Source organism: Chiloscyllium punctatum, chromosome 27 (assembly GCF_047496795.1).
Source record: "Chiloscyllium punctatum isolate Juve2018m chromosome 27, sChiPun1.3, whole genome shotgun sequence".
Taxonomy (NCBI): domain Eukaryota; kingdom Metazoa; phylum Chordata; class Chondrichthyes; order Orectolobiformes; family Hemiscylliidae; genus Chiloscyllium; species Chiloscyllium punctatum.
This window is the reverse complement of record NC_092765.1, coordinates 51,995,600-52,002,261: the sequence shown is the minus strand read 5'-3', so window position 1 is coordinate 52,002,261 and position 6,662 is coordinate 51,995,600.

The following is a 6,662-nucleotide window of genomic DNA, read 5'->3' as shown; positions in this document are numbered from 1 at the left end:
CCAACACTGGCTCCTCCACATTATTAAAAATATTCAATGAACCCCCCCACCCCCAGCACTGCCTTCTTTGCAAAAGAACTAGAAATCAGAAACAAAAACAGAAATTGCTGGAAATTCTCAGCAGGTCTGGCAGCATCTGTGAAGAGAAAGTAGAGTTAATATTTCGGGTCGAATGAGTCTTATTCTGAAGGGGATTGAATTGACAATGTTAGCGTTACTCATTTTTATCTGATAAAATAGCAGCCTGTGGTCTTCTAGGACTATGGCAACTTTACTTGAATTGTAGTACAACAGTTAACATTTATTTTACACATGGAAAGAAGAAATGTTTCCTGTTTCCTGTTGCCAGTCTGAATCACTGACAAGTCATAGTGACTGTAGTGCCTTTGGACACTTAAGCTCTGCTGCACAGTCAATGTGATATGCCCTATTCCCGTTCCCAGGGTCACTGTGATACTCTATACTGTTCCCAGAGTCAATGTAATACACCCTATTCCCACTCCCAGAGTCAGTGTAATGCTCCCTTCCAGCTTCCAGGGTCAGTGTAATACTCCCTACTCCTGCACCCAGGGTCAGTATAATATTACCAATTCCCACCCCCAGAGTCACTGTGATACTCCTCATACTCCCCAGGATGAGTGGTATAGTGCCCCCGCCCCCCCCCCCCCCCAATACCCTGCCCCAGAGTCAGTGTGATACTCCCCACAAACCGCCCCATGGTCCGTGTGAAACCACTCCTCCAATAGCCTTTCCCAGGGTCAGTGTAGACACCCCAATACTCTGATCAGGATCAGTGTCATTTGTCCCTTTACCACTCAAAAGGTCAGTGTGATATTCCCAATGCCCAGTTCCAGGTACTCCCAGACAAAAGGTCAGTGTTATAATTCCACTCCCAGTCAAAGGATCGGTGTGACTTTCTATGCCTAGAGCCATGGTCATTGTGATATTCCCAATCCCTGTCCCATTAGCACTCACAAGGTCAGTGTGATATTCCCAATGTCCTGTTCCAAATACTCCCCAGTCAAAAGGTCAGTGTTACAATTCCCACTCCCAATCACAGGACTGGTGTGACATTCTATGCTTAGAATGATATTCCCAATCCCTGCCCGAAGAGTTCTTGCAAAATACCCCACTTCCTGCCTCAGGGTCAGTGTGATACTCTCAATATCCAGTCCCAGGATCACTGCGATACTCCTCTCACTCCCGGTGTCAGTGTTAGAATTCCCACTCCCATTCAGAGTTATGGTTTCAGTGCAGTACTCCTTATTCATGCTCCCAGAGTCAATGGAAGACACCCTATTTCCACTGCTGGGGTGAATCTGATATTACCCGTTCCCATTCCCAGGATGAGTGCAATGGTCTCTATTCCCACTTCTAACTGTGATACTCCCATTACTACTTCCAGGGTAGGTGTGATACTTCCCACACACTGCTCTGGTGTCAGTGTGATACAACCACCATCCCTGTCCCATGATCCATGATATACCCTCCCCATACCTTGCCTCAAGGTCAGTGTGATACCCTCCTATAATTCTTGCTCCCAGTCACAGTGTCATTGTGATACTTTCCATTCCTGGTCCCAGTTTGATATTCTCTCCGCACTGTGCCAGAATCTGTGTGATATTCCCCATTCCTAGTCCCAGGATCAGTGTGATACTGTCATTGCATAGCTCAAGACTAATCATGTTTTCCCACTCCTGTCCCAGGGTCAGTATGATACTCCTAACTCTCAATTCTTACATTTTTGTGGAACTCCAAACCCTTGGTCCCAGGATCCGTGTGTTGCACCCTATCTTCAGTGTGATATACCTGACCTGTCTGTGTATTATGGTTTACTCGTATCAGTGCTCTATGCCTGGATGGCCAGGTGCTGCTGCTGTCCTGGCCTTACTATTCCTGTGCTATTATGCTTTCTTCCCACAATCTTTATGATAGTTTCAAGGAACCATTTAAATCCTGCAGGTGGCAGACTATCACTATTTGTCCTTCATTTGAAACATTTGCATTTAAAGTTTCGTACATTATTCCTCCTGCTTTTATCCATCTGCTACCCTGGTTTATGCAATGTATTTTAAACCATGAGCAAAACACTTTGTTTCTTGCAGAATGTGTGCCACTTGCAGAAATTACAATGAGTACCACAGGCTGGAGAGCAAGAGCACTCTCGTACCCTTGGTTCCCTGCACCATTCACTGCAAGGAATGTTAGAGCTGCTATGTAAAGTACAGGACCCTGTTTAGCATCCAGGATGGATTTGATAATTTTATATTTTACCAAACTGCTGGTCAGTACTGTTTGGTGACACTAGTCACCTCGCTCCCACTGTAAATGGGGTTAAACTATGTAAATTAATGTTTAAGTCACTGTTTTAAATGGGGAGGCTAAGAGGAGAGACTGAGCAATTGACTGGAGCTATTCAAAGTGAGAAATAAACTGTAGGTTTGTTATTGTTATTGTCAGGATTATGAAGCAACTCAATCATTACAACCAAATTCCACAATGCCAAGATTTTGGATACTTTAATACTTTGGGACGGTTTTAAGTATTGTGTAAATTAAGTATTGTAATGTTCCTTGTTGTGGTTGTCTGTAATTTCATACCTATAAATAAAGTGTAATATGACTTTTAGCTGTGATCTAATTATGTGATCTTTACTGTTTTCTGGATAACAAGAGGTAGCAAGCAGCTAGTACAGTCATATGTTTAGATAATAAATGGGTAGCTGATAGTCACATGATATGATTGATTGTTGACCACATACAGAAACTTACAAGTTCCAGATCAATTGTGGAAACATTTTCTGGTGAGGACTTGACTAAATGTACTTGAACAACCATGTCGTAAAAACTAATAATAATGTAGAGGAATTGATTTAACTTTAAGCCAATCAAGATTGTTTATAGTTTCAATTAAAAATCCAAAAGCAAAAGTCAATTCTCAAACAGATAGAGAGCTAAAATTGACTGATTTATGAAAATAAAATAAGTTGTCAAATATGAATGGTACATGCATGAATTGGTGGCTGAAGAGTACGAGGACAACATTGTGCTAATATAAGTATATTCTTCTATCCTTTTCTCTGTCATGTTTCTCCATCTTACCAGTAAATACATCCATACAACTCACATCAACAACTCTCAGATAAAGGACATTTTTATCTAGTTCTGATTAGATTTGCAAATGACTATCTTATTTACAAATCACCTGTAGTTACAGACATCCTAACAAGTGAAAATATTGTCTCTACATCTACACTTTACAACTCTTCTATAATCTTAAACAAGTCTATTGGGTCACCCCTCAATTTTCTCTTTTCTGAAGATAATATTCCTTCTCTGTTCTCGTATAATTCTAGTTTTTTTCCACCCTCTCTAATGCCTAATATCCAAAAGAAAACCAACACTGTACGCAGTAATGTAAGTGTAATTTCACCAGGATTTAATACAAGTTTACCATAACTTAAGCTTTTTAATTCTGTTTCTCAATAAATATTTGCTTTTTATAATCTTATTAATTTCTGTTGGTGTTGTTAGTGATTTGTATATCTGCATTTATCAATTTTCTGCTCTCCTACCCCATTTATATTCCATTTCCAAAAAAAAACTATTCCTATCAAATGCTGTACATTATAATTAATGTTAGTTGTCATTAAAACATCCATTCTGCACATTTATTAATGTTTTCTTACAGATGTCTTCAGAATTTGCAAAATCTCCCAATGGTCATGTCTGCATACTTTGAACTAGTTTTTCCACTTTCTGAATCTTAATGTACAGTGATACTGGGTGCAAAAGGTTATAAAATCAGATGCACAGAGTTAGATTGTACTCTCTGAAATATAGAAGTTGGATGATCTAATTTCTGTGTTTAAAATATTTAAAGGAAGTGCTAAAGTATGTCGCATTGGAATGGGAGAGAAGACTTTAGATTCTTGGGTTACTGGATCCATTTCTGGGAAAGGTGGAACACGGTGGCACAGTGGTTAGCACTGCTGCCTCACAGCGCCTGAGACCCGGGTTCAATTCCCGCCTCAGGCGACTGACTGTGTGGAGTTTGCACGTTCTCCCCGTGTCTGCGTGGGTTTCCTCCGGGTGCTCCGGTTTCCTCCCACAGTCCAAAGATGTGCAGGCCAGATGAATTGGCCATGCTAAATTGCCCATAGTGTTAGGTAAGGGGTAAATGTAGACGTAGGGGTATGGGTGGGTTACGCTTCGGCGGGGCGGTGTGGACTTGTTGGGCCGAAGGGCCTGTTTCCACACTGTAAGTAATCTAATCTAATCTAATCTAATCTTTACAATTCAGACAAGTTGTAATTGAATTGTAAAGGAACCAGCAATCTTGCAGAAGCATTTTGCTAGTGTTGTTTGTGGGAGTTTAAACTAATGTTACAGGGGAATGAGACACGGAGTGGAGTTGCAATAAGGAGTGATGTATTGACAAATGTAGAAGAAAAATCAAGTAGGGTGGAAGGCAAAGAGAGGATATATTATCAAGTTAAGGCAGAAGGGAGCAGGGAACTTGCAGAAGCAACTTCCAGAACTGGAATTCACTGCAGCAATTGGCATGCTGACACTGATCGCCATGTGAAGATTCTGTCAAACCTGCTGAGTTTCTCCAGCAATTTCCTTTTCATTCATTTTGTGTGGTTTAGTCAAGTAGAGTGAGTGGCCAAATGCATGGCAGATAAAGTATCATATAGATAAATGTGAGGTTATCCACTTTGGTGTCAAAACGCTTATGCAATAGATTCAGGAAATTCAGAAGTTGCAATGAGACCTGGATGTTCTTCTACACCAGCCACTGAACGTAAGCAGGCAGATGCAGCAGGTGTCGAAAAAGGCAAATGGAATGTTTGTCTTCAGAGTGAGAGGATTCAAGTACAGGAGCAGAGATGTCTTACAGCAATTGTACAGAACTTTGGCAACTACTGTGTGCAGTTTTGGTCTCCTTATCTGAGGATGGATTTTCTGAATGAAGAGACTGGATAGGCGAAGGCTAAATTCACTGATGTTTAGAAAAATGAGGGGGGTTCTCGTAGAACTGTATAAAATTTTAACAGGACTGGGCGGGGCAAATGCAGAAAGGATATTCCCAATAATTTAGGAGTCCAGAAACGGGGATCACAGTCTAAGAATACAGGGAGGGCCAATTAGGATTAAAATGAGAAAATATTTCTTCACCTAGAAATACAAAAAGTAAGAGCAAGAGTAGGCTATTCAGCCTTCAAGCTGGTTCCAACATTCAGTGTTATCATGCCTGATCTAATCTCAGCCTCAACTCCACTTTACTGTCGCTCTCCATAGCACTTCAACCCATTACAAATTGAAAATCTAACTCCTCAAATTTACTCAATGTCCAATTGCACTCAGAGGTACCGAATTCCACAGATTCATGATCCTTCTCTATCGTAATTTCTTCTCCTCTATCGTAAACTTGCTATCCCTTATCCTAAACCTATGACCTCTTATTCGAAATTGCCCCACATGAGAAAACATCTTTCATATATCTTCTGTGTCAATTTCCTTTAGCATCATATAAACCTCAATTAGATGTCTTCTCATTCTTAAAACTCCAGAGAGTATGGATCTAATCTGCTCAATATCTCTTCATAAGAAAAAAATCTCTCATCTCTGAAATAAATTAAGAGAAACTGCTCTGAATTGCTTCCAATACAACAGAATCCATACTCAAGGGGCCCAAAATCGTACACAGTACTCCAGATCCAGTCTCACTAATGACTTGTGTAGTTGCAGCAACACTTCCCTAATTTAAACACTAATCTTCTGGCAAAAAATGTTGAAATTCAATTTGCCTTATTACGGGCTGTACATGCATACTTGTGTTCCATGATTCATGCATGAGGAGAAACATTGAATATTTTCGAGAAGGAGTCAGACACAGTTCATAGGACTAAAAGGATCAAAAGGTAAGGAGAAAAAGCAAGTAGAGTACTGAGTTGCATGATTAGTCATGATCTTATTAAATGTAAAGCACGTTGAATGTTAAAATGGATTACTCCTTGTCCTATTTTCAATCTTTTTATTTAAGAAGTATTTAGATGAACACCTGAAACACTTGGCTATGGACCAAGTACTGGGAAATGGGATGAGAGTATGTCACTGCTGAGTGGAAGGGACAATTTCCTTTAGTAGAGGAGATTCTAGAACAAGGGGGCAGAACCTTAAAGGTAGTGTTAAGCTGTTGAGAGATGCTATCAGGAAACACTTCTCCACACAAAAGGGAGGGGAGATCTGGAATAAATTTTACTGTTAAGATTAGGGGTTAAAAATTTTTGTAGATTTTTGTTCATGAGTTTATTAAGATTTACAGATCCAAAGTGCCTACATTTTATTAAGATTCAAATCAGTTATGATCTAACTGAATGATAAGATAGGCTTGGCAGATAAGTAATATATTTCTAATTCTTTGTGAATTGTGTGTTATCAGTCCCAGCACTGATTCATCTCCAATACCACTTACCAAACTGTTACAAGTCTGCAACAAACTTCCAACCCCTGTGCTCTATTTTCTGTTGGTAGCCAGACCTATTCTGCTACTTGGATTCTGGCTCCACAAGCTTTGACCTTAATTATTAATTATGCAATATCTTATCAAAGGCATTTCCAAATGATGAATTGTTATCCCTTGATATAGTACAAGAT